The sequence below is a fragment of the Pinus tabuliformis genome, chromosome 3_2 (assembly GCF_031772625.1).
Source record: "Pinus tabuliformis cultivar Carrire ecotype Pingquan chromosome 3_2, CPIR1, whole genome shotgun sequence".
Classification (NCBI taxonomy): Eukaryota; Viridiplantae; Streptophyta; class Pinopsida; order Pinales; family Pinaceae; genus Pinus; species Pinus tabuliformis.
In genome coordinates, this window is record NC_142302.1 from 116097610 (window position 1) to 116116045 (window position 18436).

An 18436-nucleotide genomic window follows, 5' to 3' on the forward strand; every position below is an offset into this window, starting at 1 on the left:
GTGCTATGCCAACGACTTCAGGTTTTGAGCCACTTTTTCATGCCTAGAGCCTAGGTCACTACCCAAAATTGAACCATCTCTTCAAATCAGTAAAATAACATGGAAATGATAGTATTAAATAAAATACCCATTTAATACCTTGACTAGACCCCTACTAGCCATGACATGCATTTCTTCAAACATATCAAAAATATGTAATATACAGATGTAAATAATATTTTTAAGCATAGGGGTCTCATAATTAGCTAAGAATCGCTAAGAACCATTGATTCATCAATACATAAACCACCATTCCATCCATTATGTCATGGATACATTGATCATTCAATTACAAGTAAAAAGTTGATGAAAGCCATACATGGTTGCTATCATAAAATACATACATAACCAACATAATAGAAGTACAAATACTCATGTAATTACAAACATATAGATCACATATAATACATCAAAATGATCATAGAAATACAAGGAGAAATAACCTTTCCTTAATGATGCAAAATGAAAACTCAGGATGGAACTTCCACGTTCCACCTGACCATAGAATGGCTGAGCCAAATCTCTCTTCAGTTATTCACCCCCATGCCATATTACAAGCATTAATGTGGTATCTCATAGAACACATCAATCAAAACTCATCCAGAGTTTCAGAGGGCATCCAATGCAACTTATCAAACAGTGATTCCACCACCTAGTTGAAAATCACCAAAACCATCATCAGATTCATCCCCATCCAAGCCTTCCAGGGCTTCCAGAACTTTTGTCCCAAAGAAGGCTTCCAGGACTAGTAATTCAACCCACAACTTATACAAGGATTCTATAGCATTTTCCCAACTAGGGCTTCCAGGACTAGTAATTCAACCCACCAAGGGCTTCCAAAGCATTTTTCCAACCAAGGATTTGAGGATTTGTAACTCAAATGAAGTTGTTATAGGGCTTCTAAAGTGTTTTTCCAACCAAGGCTTCAAGGAACTAATAACTCAACCCAGGCTAAGGAAACATGAGAACCAACCAAAACAAAACAATGAAAATAAACCCACAATCACCATGGTTATCCAATAAATGGAAAGGCTAGGCAATCCACTGTCAATCCTAGCCAAACTCCATGCCAATGGCAAATCACAACCAAAAATCCACATGCATATGTCATGCATGCAAAAACTAGTGAAAGAAGCATATATGCAACTCAATACCTGCAAGAAAATATGATGTAGTTGTTGATCCTAATGCCCTCTTATGCTTTCCTTCTCTTCCTTTGCCTTCTTTATCTAAAAATCCAATTATGACACACCCTCCAAGAGTGCTTGTTAAGTTATGGTATGTTATATGCTTATAACAGTTCACTTCTTTTTCTTATTATATTCCACAGATTAGCAATCACATGTACATAAAGTAAAGTGCAGATAGAACATTAAACAATCGACAGAAAACAAGCCAAGACAAGAGACACAAGATGTGGCGGCTAGCCAGGGACAAACCCCACAATGTGTGGGGAAACCCTTTGATCAAATCTTCTTTTATCTTCAATAATTCAGCAGAGAGAAATAGTACAATAAATCTGATTCATATCAGCAGTAGCGAACCCTATATCAACAGCATTAGCAGCTTCATTATCAAACTAGGGCAGACCATATCTCACAAACCGACCATCGGATTGACTTCATTCCACCACCAAAAGTTTCAGCTTCCAGAGGAGGTTCAAATGAACCTACAGCGTAGTTCAGATGAGGAGATCCTCTAGGCCACGCAAGTCAATCTTTACTTCTGCAGTTGCAGCTTCAGTTTCAGCAGTTTCCGGCTTCAAACTAGGGCAGTCGATATCTTGCAAACCGTTCGTCGGATTGACTTCATTCCACCACCAAAAGTTGTAGCTTTCAGAAAAGGTTTAGACGAACCTAAAGTGCAGTTCCAAAGAGGAGATCTTCTAGGCCACGCAGGTCAATGTTTACTTCTGCAGTTGCAGCTTCAGTTTCAACAGCTTCCGGCTTCACATGTGTGAGAGAGAGACCCATTTCAGCGCAGTAGAGAAGAGACTCATATTTGCGCAGTAGAGAGAGAGATGTGATGAGATGAGCGAGTCCAAATGAGGAAAAGTCCTCTTATATTTATTCACAACGTTGGTGGGTGAATAGATGCGACTGTTGGGCTTCTGAGCCTACATGAGTTGTAGGTCGGCTTGATAATAATTCCATAATCAAAATAAAGTCATATCTCCATGAATACTTATCGGAATCGGATGATCTTTATATCAATCTTACACCTCTCAATGAGAGGAATCTAATAAAAATATTATTAGCCATGAATAAGATGACCCACATGAAGTTTTGCCCTGGTTGCCAATTTTAACACTCCCTCTCAACCATGGAGAACTTCATCTGCAATCTGTCTATCGGTCGTTACTATTCATCCATCAAATGCAATGCCTTGTACAGCCTGACCCTTGCCCTTCTCTGCTCTATTTTTCCTGTTCTGTTTTGTCTTGTTCTATCCTGCACTGATCTGTACTGTTTTGTTCTGTTTTGCTCTGCTCTTGCATTGTTCTGTTCTACTCTGCTTTTGTCCGAATTATGAAGAAGAAGAAATTATCATACTGACTCAAATTCAGTCTCAGAGTATGTACCACTGGTCCCAGACCAGTCTCAACCAACCCAAACTCAGCGTTATAGTGAGTACAACTCCAATGGTCCCAGACCAATATCATCCTCCACTGACTCAAAGTTAGTATCATAGTATGTACCACTGATTCCAGACCAGCCTCAACTGACCCGAAGTCAGCGTCATAGTATGGTACAACTCCTACCATTGGTCCCAAACCAGTATCATTGATCCCAGATCAATGGAGGTCATCCTAGCATAGGGGGTACAGTAGTTACAACGATGCGTCCATCAGTACTACTATGGTCCCTAACTTCATTTCCCTGCTCATTGATCAGATGAGAGGTACTTCCCATGAGTCCCAGACTGCATGGGTAGGATGCCTCGACATGAGAACTAATCAATCTTGTCCTCACAGGAGAACACATCAATCCTGCTACAATTTCCATGGAGAACACATCAATCCAGGCCTCACAGGAGAACACATCAATCCTGCTACAATTGCCATGGAGAACACATCAATCCAGGCCTCACAGGAGAACACATCAATCCTGGTACAATTTCCATGGAGAACACATCAATCCAGGCTGCCATGGAGAACACATCAATCTAGGCCTCACAGGAGAACTAATCATCCTCCTACACAGGAGAGCGAATCATCTTGCTCCACAAGAGAGTGAATCATCTTGTCCCACAAGAGAGCGAATCATCTTGTTCCAGTGTGCACCACCAGGGGAGGATGAGTCACCCTGTGGTCATATGTTGCTCCAGTAGGAACCGCAAGCCCTCAGAGCTCCCAGAGCTCAATGTATGCAACATGCAGGACCCTTGTACAAAGGTTTCTTTCCGACTCCAAGTCGTTTGGAAAAATCACAGATTAGATCTTTCCTCGGGGCTTTGACAAGGTGTATGAACCTGTACATCATCTTAATGTGATGGAGCTTCCTTGCTCATCAACGTACCATATCCCAGATGATGTCTATCTGCTGGAGCAATTGATGAATACGGGATTCCTCAATAGTCGAATCCCACCTCTGGTTGTTATAGAGAATCACAGTGGTATCGAATGTAAATCCAAACAGCTCACTGAAGAGCTTTCACAACCAGACTGCCTCACACGAGGTTATGCTAGCAACAATATATCCTGCTTCAGCGGTGCTCAAAGCCACCGACTTCTACTTCCTGCTCATCCAGGATATCGAAGCAGATCCCAAGGTGAAAAAGTACCCGGAAGTGCTCTTACGGTCCACCACACTGTCTGCCCAATCAACATCAGTATATCCAAGTAGTCTCACATCTCCGACAGTGTATCTTAATCCATGAGAGATTGTGTCCTGAAGACATCTTAGAAGATTCCTGGCATCAATCCAGTGAGGCTCAACCAAATATGAGCTCACAATGCTAACTGTAAAACATATGTTCGAACGGAGGTTCACCAAGAACATCAATGCGAATGAGTTTTTGAAACTCAGAGGCATTTCCCAAGTCTGGTCCGACATCACTACCATATAACTTCTAAAAGTTAAGATCCTCGAGGTAGTCACAGGCTTGTAGTCCATCATACCGAATCTTTCCAATATATTTACCACATATTTTCCTTGAGATAGGAAAATTTCCCTTGGCTTCTGCCACACTTCAAGTCCTTGGTCCTTCATTTCAAATTCAGAAGCCATATCCCTCTTACATTTGTGAATGAGAGGGTTTGCACCTGTTAGAAAGAGGTCATCCACATACAACACCAGTATGAGAGGCTTGTCATCTTCAACCTTAAGGTAAAGGTTAGGATCAGCTTCACTCCTAGTGAATCCCAGCTTCATCAAGTAGCTGTCGATCCTCTCATACCATGCTCGGGGTGCTTGCTTCAGCCCATAGAGAGCCTTCTTCAACCTGCATACATGAGATTTTCAATCATAAATCTCAAATCCTTCAGGTTGCTCCACATAGACCTCTTCTTTGATAGAACCATGCAATAATGCAGTCTTAACATCCATCTGATGTAGGTTCCATCCTTGTGAAGCCACAAGGGCTATGATCAAGTGGATGGTCATATATCTGGCAACAGGTGCAAATATCATAGTCTATACCTCCCTTCTGGGATAAACCACGAGCAACAAAATGAACCTTATACTTTTCCATACTTCCATTTGCTGCATGCTTTATCTTGTAAAGCCATTTTGAAGTAACAATTGTCTTGTCCAGGGTCTGGGAACTACTTCCCAGACATCATTCTCCATAATAGACTCATATTCTATGGTCATAGCATCCTTCCATAGTTAATGCTTGATGACATCTGAGAATGATGAAGGTTCATTTTGTATGATCTTGCTCATGATGGTCAGGTATCCCTGATACCTGTTAAGTTTCTTACTTTGATGGAAGGTTCCTCAGGGTGTAGCATGTCCTTCAGCATCATCAAGTATCCCCCTAAGCCATGAAGGCCTCTTCCTAGAAGAGGAAGGCTCATGTGGATGAGGATCAATCGGATCCATGGGTTCTTCTACATCAGGCATTGATTCATCATCCTTTTCTTTCGGTTCCCTGGTGTCAGCTTCTTGAGAGCTACTCAAATTCAGCGGATTGTCCACCTTGCTGAGAACCATATCTTTGTGAAAGGTGACATCATGACTAATCATGACTTCCCTTTGACCAGTGGTGAACATTTCTTCAGGAGTTTAGGAACCCAATGCTTGATGAGGGCATCGATTTTGTACATATACGGCGGTGATTGTAGTTTTAGCCCATAGAAACTTTGGAAGTCTTTGATCATGGCCCGGACAGCTTCCATCATCGTGTGGTTCTTCCTTCCCACCACACCATTATGCTTAGGAGTATGTGGTGTAGTAGTCTCCCTCTTAATGCCAACCTCAGGTATGCCCGAGTAAACCAATTGTAATATATCAGAGGTCTTGCTTTGGCTTGAGGGGAATGGTCCCCTTTTGAGATTTCCTTTGGCACATCCCAGACATACACCTTCTTTCTCTACTTGGAATTCAGGCATCCCTGTTACCATCTATTTTACATCGGGTAGAGCTTTGTAATGAAGGAGGGAAAACCTCCGATGCCAAAGTTCGGACTAAAGAGTTGTGTCACAAGAAATGACACCTAGCAGACTTTCATCGACCTGATATAATGAATCAACACTAAACCCAAGAGTAAAGGCATCTTTAACATTATTTTTCCATACCTTGCCATTGCTGAAGGTTACCTTGTAGCCTCTGTCTTCCATTGCCAAGATGGACACTAGGTTCCTTTTGAGGTCAGGTGCATTTAATACATCCTGGACTTTCTAGCCTTCTTGAATGGTTGTCCTCTTCCTTGATCTCCAGCTTTCCTCTTACATTTGCTATTGAATTTGTCATTCCTTTGATTTGCCATCAGAGGGATTTTGATCATCGTCCCGGTCTGAGTCCTTTCTTCTCTTTGCATGAGAAGAAAAGGCAGCAGGAAGACCTTTAGGCATGGGCATTTCTTGCACTTCTTCCCTTGTTTCTTCTTGAATGCATCTAGCCATTAATTCCTCGAAACCAGGAATTACATTATAGTTCAAAAGAGTAGTCTTGAACGCATACCATTCAAATGGCAATCCTCCAAGAGTTGTGAGTGCCATTTCTCTGTCAGTAATAGTTTCCCCAATAGATAGGAGATCGTTCTTGATCTTGGTGATTCTTAAGAAGTATGCTTGCATACTTTCATATTTACCCTTCTTGATTTCCCTCAGCTTATTTCTAAGAAACAAAACTTGATTTGCATCATTAACTTATAAACTCACCAGTCTATCGTAGATTTCCTTGGAGGTGTCCACTTCAGAGATATAGGCCACCAAGTGCTTGTCGATAGAGTCACGGATGATCTTCTATTGTTTTGACTTCTCCATTTTTTCATTTGTTCCAGGCAGCAGCGGATGCATTTGATGGAGGCTCAAAAATATTGCCTCTCACATGATCCAACACTCCTTGATTCTCAAGGGTTAGATCAATAGACATCTTCCATCTGTGATAGTCAGCTTTCTCATGGAGCTTGTCTTTGGCATGAAAGAGTGTTGAGGACCCCATAGTTCTTTTAGGATAGCCTTGCCAATCTTTTCTTCAATGATTGCTCTTGCTCTTGCTCGGGCTTTGTCTTCACCTCAGCTTTGATACCATGTTAAGTTATGGTATGTTCTATGCTTATAACAGTTTACTTATTTTTCTTATTATATTCCACAGATTAGCAATCACATGTACATAAAGTAAAGTGCAGATAGAACATTAAACAATCGACATAAAACAAGCCAAGACAAGAGACACAAGATGTGGCAGCTAGCCAGGGACAAACCCCATAATGTGTGGGGAAACCCTTTGATCAAATCTTCTTTTATCTTCAATAATTCAGCAGAGAGAAATAGTACAATAAATTTGATTCATATCGGCAGTAGCAAACCCTAGATCAACAACATCAACATTAGCGGCTTCATTATCAAACTAGGGCAGACCATATCTCACAAACCGACCGTCGGATTGACTTCATTCCACCACCAAAAGTTTCAGCTTCTAGAGGAGGTTCAAATGAACCTATAGCACAGTTCAGATGAGGAGATCCTCTAGGCCACGCAAGTTAATCTTTACTTCTGTAGTTGCAGCTTCAGTTTCAGCAGTTTCCGGCTTCAAACTAGGGCAGTCGATATCTTGCAAACCGTTCGTTGGATTGACTTCATTCCACCACCAAAAGTTACAGCTTTCAGAGAAGGTTCAGACGAACCTATGACGTAGTTCCAAAGAGAAGATCTTCTAGGCCACCCAGGTCAATCTTTATTTCTGCAGTTGCAGCTTCAGTTTCAACAGCTTCCGGCTTCACATGTGTGAGAGAGAGACCCATTTCAGCGCAGTAGAGAAGAGACTCATATCTGCGTAGTAGAGAGAGAGATGTGATGAGATGAGTGAGTCCAAATGAGGAAAAGTCCTCTTATATTTATAGACAACGTTGGTGGATGAATAGATGTGACTGTTGGGCTTCTGAGCCTACATGAGTTGTAGGTCAGCTTGATAATAATTCCATAATCAAAATGAATTCATATCTCTGATGAGCCCCAAAAATGTACAATTATTTGGGCTCATTCAACCTCCTAATTTGGCTTAGTCCACCATTCTCATTTGTTTATTGCATGTTTTTGATTATTTTTATGTTAATAGAGTGAATTTGGTTAGTCATTATGCCAACAAGTCTAATGGGTGCTTTGTGTAGCCTTGTTGGTCAACTTGGAGACAAATTTGAAGGTCTTAATGAGCACTTGGCAGCCAAATTCGTGGGAGAACAAGCTAGAGGATTTGTAGGAAGGTGTCCCCCTCATTTATGGGCCCTTACCTCGAATTCTCCACCATCAGCTCGGAGTTCAAAGGCCACCAAATCAATGAGCACAAGGGTAGCCAAGCAAGTCAAGTTGGACTGCTGTTAACTCCAAGTCTTGGGCAGCCAAGTCCCTGACTTTTAGGAGGACTGTTGGGTCCTCAAATTGTATAAATAAGAAGGCTTGGGGCCTCATTTTGGTTAGCTAGTGGTTGGTCATTTTTGGTAGCTAGTTGGTAGTCATTTTTGTAGCTAGTTAGTCATTTTGTTTTAGCCATTAGTTAGCTAGCTTGTAGTTCGATTTTTAGGCCATGGATTAGCTTTGCTTTTAGCTCATTCTCAAGCTCTCCTTATGGACAGTTTTGATGTACTTTTCATTTCTTGATTAATAAAGATGGATCCAGCTTTGCACCAGCTATAAATCGTTCTTGGGAGGCTGTAGTTCTTGGGGTTGGGCCCATCTCAAGCGCCCAGTACCTCCCTTGTTTATCTTCATGTGTTTGCTGCATTCTCATAATAAAAATCTGCTCTTTAGATCTTGCCTTGTTATGGTAGTTGGTTTTGATGGGTAACGTAGCTTTTTATGCTTAGAATCGATTGGTAGGAGTTTGTTATGCATTTAGATCTTTTGGAATGCTCTTTCTCACGTGAAGTACATGGTTCTCTTTCCAAACAAAGCTGCTGTTCATTTATTTCATTGACAATTAGATTAAGTTAGCTAGGACTTGGTTTGTTTGCAAGAATTCATTGATTCGTTTAAATGAGCATTGTGCAGGGCATCTCTATCATCTTCATCACCTCCTCAAGTTCTATTTAACCTCTGTCTCACTCATTTACCCTCCAACTCTCTCATTCCCCACATAGCTCCATCTCCTTCAACTTTCGTTGGTCCCATCCTTCCAATCATCAAACCATTGCATACACTCTTCCTTCATCTGATCTTCCACTTCTAAAGCCATCACCAGCCTTATTCCTACCTTACACATCTCCCCCTACCATTCCATTACTCCTCCATCACTCCAAACACTCACGGTAGGTCATCTTGTAGCCATTTGTAGACATCCTGTAGAAAACAGAGTATCCTGTAGGATCCTCCACAGCCATCCTGTAGGAGGCCACTCTCTCGGTTGCTGAGCATATGAATGCGAGGAACCTCTGTGGATGGATGCTAAGGATCCCTAGGGACCTCTCCTAGCCTCTCCAACCTATCCCATGCCTTCCTTCCTTCTCCATCCCATCTGCACAACCAAACCCTAGTTAGCACAAGATCACCATCATTCCACACACTTAAAGGAAAAATACAAAAACATAACTTTCATGATGCAAGTAGTTTATATTCATGCATTTTCCTTTATTAGAGGTAGTGACAGCATTGGTAGAAGTTGCATTTACATTCCTTGCATTGTAGAGGTCAGACTAGTTAAATTAGGGTTTCCTAGGTTTACATGCTTTGATTTGCTTTCAGTTCATTTTTGTCAAGTAAAGTAGCTTTCCTTTGAGATTAGCTTTCGTCCATCAATTAGCAAGCTTCTTCTGAGAGCCCATAGAAGTTGGCTTGAGCCCTAGCGGACTTGTGCCAGCTGACCAAGTGACAGCTGCAACAAGAGCTAGTACTTGTGCATATAGCACCGTCGCTTCCAAGTTTGTACGAACTACCGGGTTGATAAAATGAGAGACAGGAAGCCCCAGGAGTTGTAGCATTATTGCTACAATACTGGAGCTCACCATCTTTTTGGCGCCATTGCCGGGGAAGCGGCAGAGTATTGGTGATTGTTGCTATTCTTCTATTTTCTACTACAACCTTCTTCTAAGTAGTTTATTTCATTTCCATTATGCAATTTCATTTATGCAAAAGTAGATTAGCCTTTCTTGCTTTCCTAGATTAGTATTTCCCGCTTTCATAGATTAGCATTTCCTGCTTTCCTAGAATAGCCTTTCAATTCCGCATTTCAATTCTGCAAGCGTAGATTAGTGTTTCAATTTCGCAAGCGTAGCCTAGCATTTCATTCTTGCAATTTCATTTGAGAAAAATAGATTAGTCCTTTCCTGCTTTCATTTCAATTTCGCAAGATAGTTAGTTGCAGTTCAATCTATTTCATGCCTTGTAGGAGTAGAGATAAGTTAGAAAAATGATTGTACAACACCCCCACTGCTTCACACAGCCAACGTTCTTCTTCAATGGCTGTGATGAAAGAGCCCCTGGGTGGACATCAAGACATATCTGAAGAACCTATAGGGGAGAAGAAAAAGAAAACATTCCTCTGAAGCAAATGGCTACAAGTAGAGATGTTGGGAGCAACATCTTGTCCAAAGATGAATTTGAAAATCAGATCAAAGATTTCAAGAGTGATATGAGGCAGTTTCTTGCCATGCAACTGGATACCTTGCGGATCCAAAAGAAGCAAGAGGAAGCCAAGAGGGCTTTGGTCATTTTTTGTCCTAGGTGCCTTAAAAAGCATCCTAGGAACGAATGTCCAATGCACTCCCTAGAAGTCTGTTTTGTATGTGAAGAATACCATCCTACATATCAGTGCCCTTCCTTGCCCAGAATCAAAGCTGCATATCAAAGAGCCAAGGGAGCCATTGAATCGCTCTATTATATGAACCAAAGGAGGCCACATGGACCTAGATCTTACCAGCAAGAGCTGCAAGGGATACCCGAGACCTATTATGACCCTTATCAAGCCCCTTTCATGCCTTCTTGGGATCCCCCTGCTCATCCTTCCTGGTCTACACCTCCTCCTTGGTCATATTCTCCTTGTTCCTTCACAGATCCATATTATGCCCAACCAGTTGCTCATTCATTTCACTCTTATGCTCAGCCACAACCTCAGTGGAATGCACCTTATCAGGAGTGGAGGCCCCAGTACAACTCTCATCCCGCTCATTTTCCTCCACCACCTGCTCATCCACAACCATCGCCTCCTCCTCCACCAAGGCAACCCCAAATGCCTACCCAACCACAATGCCATCCATCTCCATCTCAATTTCACACCTCCACTCAACTACCCGTACCATCATCTCCAAACCCACACATTGGAGCAGCTCATCACACGTGCAAAGCTAAGGCACAGCATGTGCAAATGATTCCTCGTGAGCTCAATGATCTTCACCACAGCTCAGGAAAAGCATTGCACAAAAGAGATCATCATGAAAGCATTGAAGAATCACATCCAGCAAAAGAAGATTCAAGAGATGAGATCAAAGAACTATGGGCTGCACTTAATGAAGAAAAGAGATCAGAATCAGAGATAAAGAAAGATCCCTCATGGTTACAATCAAATCTTCCATGTACTCAAGAAAAAGATCAACAAAAAGAGGAAGATCAGAAGGTCATGATAGAAGGTGACATGAAGAATGATCCAGATCAGCAAAAGAACCAAGGATATCAAAGCTATATTGAGATATGGTTTCAGAAGGTCACTAAGTTGCAGTGGTACTTTCTCCCTCAGTTTTGTTTGATCCCTTCAAAGTCAGATCATTTGGTCTCTGAGATCTGGATACTTGTCCAAACATGCATTTCGAGCCTTCACATCATTTTGTCTCTGATCTCGATGTGCACATGGCTCCATTGGAAGTATTCTTATACTTGAAAATGATTTTGTTTTTCAAGTAGGGTAGGGTAGAAAAAAAAAAAAAAAAGAAAAAAAAGAAAAAAGAAATGAAAAAATGAAAATAAGAGAAAAATAAAAATCTAAGGTGAAAACCCCCTCGGAGGTGCCTTAGATTGGCTCATTGATTGAAAACCTCCATGAGGCGGTCAATGGGTTGGAAAGAAAAGAAAATAAAAGAGAAAAAGATCTTTGGGTGAAAACCTCCCTTGGAGGCGCCCAAGGCAGGCAATTAGGGTGAAAACCTCCATGAGGCGCCCTAGTTGTTTTTCAAAAAAAAAAAAAGAGAAAAAGAAAAAGAAAAATAAAGCTAATCTCCATTTCATGTTGCAGCAATGACATTTCAGGTTGCAAGAAGGATGTTTCATGGCAGGAGGAGCACTCAAATCAAGGTCAAAGGAGTTTTTGTGCCTTCTACAGGAAGTTTCGTATCTTCTACAGGAAGCTTACAAAAAAGCCAAATTGATCTCCAAAGAGGACCTGAAGGCTTGGAATATGTCCATGAGGCCTACACTCATCTATGTTTCCACTCCTCACCCCTTTTCCATCATTTTTTTCATGTCATTATGCTTCTTTCCTCAAAACTGTGTCTTCTACAGGAAGCTCTGAATTTCTACAGGAAACATCCTGTAGAACCTTTGGACGAGCCAAATCCAATTCCAAAAGTGAATCTGATGGTGGGAGCCTATTGGTTAGGCCTGCAAGCACTTGTGTGTCCATCCCTTGCCTTCATCCATCATTTTTTTCACCTCCTTGTGCTTCTCATTGTGCTTCTACAGGATCTTCCTGTAGAAATTGTGGGAAACTAGGCATGCATTTCAAAAAGTGGTTTGGCGAGCATGGTAGCTTCCTCAAGGGTTCAGAAGCCCTCATGCCATCTTCCAACTCCTCCTCCATCATCTCCATACCTGCATCACAAGCAAAATTCATTTTGTCATCCCATGCAAGCACATGCAAAATGCCTTGAAGCCAAAAACACATAGAGCAGAATTTGTTTTTGCCATAACTTGAGAACCATGCATCCATTTGACAAACCATTTTATGGGGGATTGTACAAGGTCGATGGCAACATGCTTGAGCAGTTTCAGCCAATTCTGGTGCACGGTTTCCAAGGAATCAGCCTCCATCACCATCAGCCATTTTTGCATTTTCCCCATAACCGTGCATCCGTTTCAAAACCTGTTTCATGGGGAGATGCACATGGATGATAGTAGCCTACCCAAGCAGTTTCAGCCGATTCCGATGCACGGTTTCCGAGAAATCGACCTCTGAATTCTTCAGCCATTTTCCATTTTTCTCGAAATCCGTGCATCCATTGATCACGAATTTGCTATGGGAGATGCATAATGATGGTAGGAACATGCCCACCAAGTTTCAGCTCAATCCGGTTGGCCGTTTGGGAGAAATGGCAAAAAGAAGTTCTGGTTTGGTGAAGATGCAGCAACAGCAGCTTGAATGTGCAAATCTGAACGTGGAAATGAACGTTTGTTGCATGCATCCGTCCAGAGGGCACCTGCACAAGAGAAAACAGCCATAAATCATCAATCAAGCTACCATACATGCAGCAAATGAAGATCAACACATGCATGCAGCAAGACGCTTCACAAAGCAACCACGCACGACTTGCAGGTACGTGACTTAACCTTATTCCTCTGTTGCATGAATGTAATTCGAAATCTGCGTGAACAATGAGATGGTTGGATTTAGACAAATCGGTGGCCAGCTAACTGGCCACCCTCATCCAGTTCAACAGCACTTGGTGGGTGAATGAGACACGTGCACTCAGCCATCTCAGGGAGGAAATTAAAAACGGGCAGTAATGAACAGTTAAACTTCAGCGTGTTTGATGGTAAGAGATTAACAGCAGAGAACCAATAGTTGAAACTGCAGTGGAGACAACAGTTGCATGGGCCAGCACACATCTCTGCCACCTCACTCCAAAAATCATGCGGACATCACTGAGCGCTCGACTGAAATCCAAAGACCGTTAGTCAACTTGCACTTGCATCGTGTTCACTCAAAGAATACATCCTCTGCTTCCACCATCGGCTTAATCTATCTTCCTCCGCTGAGTTTCCTACCTCTTTTCAAAATTCTCTAGTGCAGCGGGCTCACTCAAAGGCCGAATCACACTCTACAGGCGTTTTTCTACAGGAAGCTGTTTTACAAGAAACCCAGCCTACGAAGAGCTTGCATTGTTCATGTCAGGGGTGGCGATTCTTAATGAGGTAGGCCTGAACATAATTCTCCCACGCAATTGATTAAAAAGCCGGTGGAGTTGATGTGTTGAAGGGGTAGGAAATTGTGAATAAAAGTTTGTTCATGAAATTACAAGTCATTTTCTTATTGCTGCATGAGAATTGTTGTTGTATGCGGGATTTTCTCCAGGGGTTGATTCATAATTGAGCCACTGTTAAGGCTCACTTGCAGAAAATTGTGAATTTTATATACTGTGTGCATAACAGAGGCATAGCTCTGCGCTCTCTCTAAGGAAATCCCAAAAATCCACTTCTGTATACAAGCAGGCAAGCAGGCCAACAAAGCTAAAAATCCTTGGGTGTCTACTGCAATAAGGATGGCTAATGATAGCAGTTCCTCACATATCTACAGAGAGTAAAACACTGAAGCTGACAAGTCTTGCAAATAGGGCCAAGGAATTATAGTATGGGCTGATTGCAGCAAGATGAGGTTTTATCGTTCCCCACTTAGCAGATTCTTGAGTAGTTTTGATTGTGGCTATGTGCTCTATCCCGAACTGGTTTGTGCTCTACCTCGGGATGGTATATTACAAGCTTGAGTCTAGGATAGCCACAGCCAAGCTGAAAGAAAAATCACCCACAGCCGAGCATAATATAATGGTGCTGTCTGTTTCTATAGGAAGACAGAAAAAGCCACTACAGGACTTTCCTGTAGAAGCCAGCGAACAGTTTCTACAGGAAAGTTTGAAAAAAGGGCAGCAAAAGGAGAAATCGGCCGAGATTTTAGCTAAGGAGGTAGCACATGTGTTGGCCACCCCAAGCACATCCATCCCCTCTATGAACACTCATTTCTTTCAAGGTTCGGGCACAATTTAGTCACGGTTCAACCTTCTGCAGGAAGCTACAGGACTTTCCTGTAGAAGCCTTTTGGCAGGCCAGAATCAATTTTGGAGAGGGATTTGAAGCTTGAAGTTTGTTGAGGAGGCATGCAACCACTCTTTTCTTCTATCCTCCACTAGTTTCATCTCCTTTCACCACCATTTCCGCCATCATATTGAATATACTTGCACAATCATACCCAAGATGAGAATTCTTTAGGGAAAGGAGCAAGTAGTGGGAAGAAGCAAAGAAGCATGGTTTCATAACAGAGAAGAGGACATCACTTCAGAAGCTTGGCATGACAAGGAGTCCATCAGGGCCATCAGATGAGGAGAGATTTGGTTGCTCAGAGGATGAGCAACACTTTCAGTAGGGGGGTGATGATGAGCCCCAAAAATGTACAATTATTTGGGCTCATTCAACCTCCTAATTTGGCTTAGTCCACCATTCTCATTTGTTTATTGCATGTTTTTGATTATTTTTATGTTAATAGAGTGAATTTGGTTAGTCATTATGCCAACAAGTCTAATGGGTGCTTTGTGTAGCCTTGTTGGTCAACTTGGAGACAAATTTGAAGGTCTTAATGAGCACTTGGCAGCCAAATTCGTGGGAGAACAAGCTAGAGGATTTGTAGGAAGGTGTCCCCCTCATTTATGGGCCCTTACCTCGAATTCTCCACCATCAGCTCGGAGTTCAAAGGCCACCAAATCAATGAGCACAAGGGCAGCCAAGCAAGTCAAGTTGGACTGCTGTTAACTCCAAGTCTTGGGCAGCCAAGTCCCTAACTTTTAGGAGGACTGTTGGGTCCTCAAATTGTATAAATAAGAAGGCTTGGGGCCTCATTTTGGTTAGCTAGTGGTTGGTCATTTTTGGTAGCTAGTTGGTAGTCATTTTTGTAGCTAGTTAGTCATTTTGTTTTAGCCATTAGTTAGCTAGCTTGTAGTTCGATTTTTAGGCCATGGATTAGCTTTGCTTTCAGCTCATTCTCAAGCTCTCCTTATGGACAGTTTTGATGTACTTTTCATTTCTTGATTAATAAAGATGGATCCAGCTTTGCACCAGCTATAAATCGTTCTTGGGAGGCTGTAGTTCTTGGGGTTGGGCCCATCTCAAGCGCCCAGTACCTCCTTGTTTATCTTCATGTGTTTGCTGCATTCTCATAATAAAAATCTGCTCTTTAGATCTTGCCTTGTTATGGTAGTTGGTTTTGATGGGTAACGTAGCTTTTTATGCTTAGAATCGATTGGTAGGAGTTTGTTATGCATTTAGATCTTTTGGAATGCTCTTTCTCACGTGAAGTACATGGTTCTCTTTCCAAACAAAGCTGCTGTTCATTTATTTCATTGACAATTAGATTAAGTTAGCTAGGACTTGGTTTGTTTGCAAGAATTCATTGATTCGTTTAAATGAGCATTGTGCAGGGCATCTCTATCATCTTCATCACCTCCTCAAGTTCTATTTAACCTCTGTCTCACTCATTTACCCTCCAACTCTCTCATTTCCCACATAGCTCCATCTCCTTCAACTTTCGTTGGTCCCATCCTTCCAATCATCAAACCATTGCATACACTCTTCCTTCATCTGATCTTCCACTTCTAAAGCCATCACCAGCCTTATTCCTACCTTACACATCTCCCCCTACCATTCCATTACTCCTCCATCACTCCAAACACTCACGGTAGGTCATCTTGTAGCCATTTGTAGACATCCTGTAGAAAACAGAGTATCCTGTAGGATCCTCCACAGCCATCCTGTAGGAGGCCACTCTCTCGGTTGCTGAGCATCTGAATGCGAGGAACCTCTATGGATGGATGCTAAGGATCCCTAGGGACCTCTCCTAGCCTCTCCAACCTATCCCACGCCTTCCTTCCTTCTCCATCCCATCTGCACAACCAAACCCTAGTTAGCACAAGATCACCATCATTCCACACACTTAAAGGAAAAATACAAAAACATAACTTTCATGATGCAAGTAGTTTAAATTCATGCATTTTCCTTTATTAGAGGTAGTGACAGCATTGGTAGAAGTTGCATTTACATTCCTTGCATTGTAGAGGTCAGACTAGTTAAATTAGGGTTTCCTAGGTTTACATGCTTTGATTTGCTTTCAGTTCATTTTTGTCAAGTAAAGTAGCTTTCCTTTGAGATTAGCTTTCGTCCATCAATTAGCAAGCTTCTTCTGAGAGCCCATAGAAGTTGGCTTGAGCCCTAGCGGACTTGTGCCAGCTGACCAAGTGACAGCTGCAACAAGAGCTAGTACTTGTGCATATAGCACCGTCGCTTCCAAGTTTGTACGAACTACCGGGTTGATAAAATGAGAGACAGGAAGCCCCAGGAGTTGTAGCATTATTGCTACAATACTGGAGCTCACCAATCTCCATGAATACTTATTAGAATCGGATGATATTTATATCAATCTTACACCTCTCGACGAGAGGAATATAATAATAATATTATCAGCCATGAATAAGATTACCCACATGAAGTTTTTCCCTGGTTTCCAATTTTAACAGTGCTCCAAGAAAACTCTAAGTATCCGAGAGTATGAGAGAGAGAAAAAATAATGAGAGAGCTCCAAACCTAAATTGATAAAAGGTTACCAACTAATCCTCATAAGCTTTTTTATGAATGAGGCCTCTATTTTCATCATTTTCCATCATTTTCCTTCAATTTCCTCACATGAAACCTGTGACATTTCACCTCCATTTTCTCCTAATTTCCATTATTTTCGTAAAAAAATGTGCCAAAAATGCCACTTTGCCTTTTCAAAGCCTTATCCATTCTCTTTTCCATTTTCCTTAGCCATAAACAATCATAAGTGATCCCCATCAATAGGATTGTTCCCAACATTCAGCTTGGAATAAGTGTCCCATCATCTGTGGTTATTATTTTGCCTTTATTTACTTTTATTACATGGAATTTTCACCAAGGTTGCTACAAAACCCTCCCCCTTGGGCGAACACCATCCTTGGTGTTCAACAACACCTATAACCACAAAACCACTGTAAGAAAAATATATACTACTGATGGAGATTTATAACTTTGCTTGATGCAGTATTTACAATGATTAGCCTGCTAAAAAGAAAACCAACATAACAACATAATAACATGACATCATAATAACAACCACATAGTGGATCTTTATAAACACAACTCATGGTGGTATTTACATCCATATACATATGTACATAAACCAACATCATCAAAACATATACCAAAGCATATACCAAAACACCAATCTAAAATTGCTTTGCCTCAACCGGCATACAAGGAAGGATACATAGCCCACATCTGATCCACCATCTCCCATGTTACTTCATCGGGCCCAAAATGCTTCCACTGCACCTTAACTTGCTCGATTTCTCAGTTCCAGATCATGAGCACCTTTTTTTGCAATATACACTAAGGCTCTGACTAGAATTATCCATCTATTACCACCTACAATACAGACTAGTTAATAACATGATCAACATCCTTAACATACTTATTAATCAGTGATACATAGAAAACATCATGGAATTTCACTGTAAGAGGCAGTGCAATTCAATAGGCTACTGGCCCAATCCTCTCAATAAAGTTGAAGGGTTTACAAAACTATGGTGCCAGCTTGGCACATGGTCCAATCCATAAGGATATATTCTTTGATTTGATGCAAAAGTACACCTATTCCCCAACTTGAAAATCCTTGAATAACCCATTCTTATCTGCATAGCTCTTCTACCTACCTTGTGTTGCCTTTAGATTCTTCTTGATTACCTACATTTCTTATTCCATGTCTACCAAAATATCTGGTCCAATCAACACCATGTTAACCTGATCACTCCAACTGAT